A 1,190-nucleotide genomic window follows, 5' to 3' on the forward strand; every position below is an offset into this window, starting at 1 on the left:
CCAGTCCATCCCAAAGGAGATCAGTCCTGGGTGTTCATTGGAAGGACTTATCTTGAAGCTGATACTCCAATACTTTGGCCACCTCATACGAAGAGCTGACTCATTTGAAAAGACCTGATGCTGGGAAAGATTGAGGGCAGGAGGAGAAGGGGACGACAGAAGATGAGATGGTTGGATGGCATCACCGACTCTATGGTCATGAGTTTGGGTAAACTCCGGGAATTGGTGATGGACAGGGAGGCCTGGCATGCTGCAGTCCATGGGGTTGCAAAGAGTCGGACACAACTGAGCGACTGAACTGAACTGAACAAGTATTTGGTGAGTTACGCAGGGCACTGTACTAGTCAACAAGGACCTAAAAATGGTTCCTGTCTTGGAAAAGTTCATAAATTAGTAGGAAGACTGGCAAGGATACAAATAACTGGCATGTCTCAACAAAGTGACAATGCTGAGACAAAGTGACAATGCCGAGACAAAACTGGTAGAAAAAAACAAGAATTTCTCTATCACACACATGAAATTTCACTGAGGATGTGATATGTGAGGTGGATCTTTGAAGTGTGAGCAAGTTTCTTGGGTGGAAATAAAAAGACCTTCTGAGCAGACAGCACAGTACAATGCATGAAAGATCAGTGCTTTTAGGAAATATTGAGAAGGTCTCATAAATTGGAGCCTGGTGTGTGGGGAAGGAAAGAAAGAGTACACAGAAGACAGCCAATATGTGCTCTTAGGTAGCGAAGGGATAAGATCGGAATCCTTACGCATAATAAACCTAGATTTTTTATTTTTAAGGGAATTTGCTTAATTATTAAAATAAATATTTACACTGAGCATAGTTAATTCAGTGGCTTTCTTCACATTTTTTTTTAAAGAGTCACAGAAGCTGCATTTATGTTTTAAGCAGTTAAGATGGTAAAAGATTCTGTCTCTACGTCATAGGAAATAATTACATTCAATGACTCCTCACAACAGCCATTGCTTTTGAAGCACTGGTTGGGTTGTCATCTCTGATGGTAGCCAAATAAATGAGATTTGTATGTAACACATGCTGGTACTGGATGCACTTGTTGGCCAGGCTTTAGTTCTGATACGATATGGCAGATCAGCTGGTCGTTCTCCTCTAGGACCCATTGGATCATTTTGATTGGCTTCTGCTCTGTCAGCCAGTCTGGTATGAGGGCTGCTGACAT

At 42.0% G+C, this 1,190-nt stretch overlaps 1 pseudogene; it reads right to left on the reverse strand.

The window, feature by feature from the left end:
* Positions 1-952: 952 nt before the first annotated feature.
* LOC138075306 (SS18-like protein 2 pseudogene) lies at positions 953-1,190 on the reverse strand (annotated as a pseudogene).

This window comes from Capricornis sumatraensis, chromosome 1, assembly GCF_032405125.1.
Source record: "Capricornis sumatraensis isolate serow.1 chromosome 1, serow.2, whole genome shotgun sequence".
Classification (NCBI taxonomy): domain Eukaryota; kingdom Metazoa; phylum Chordata; class Mammalia; order Artiodactyla; family Bovidae; genus Capricornis; species Capricornis sumatraensis.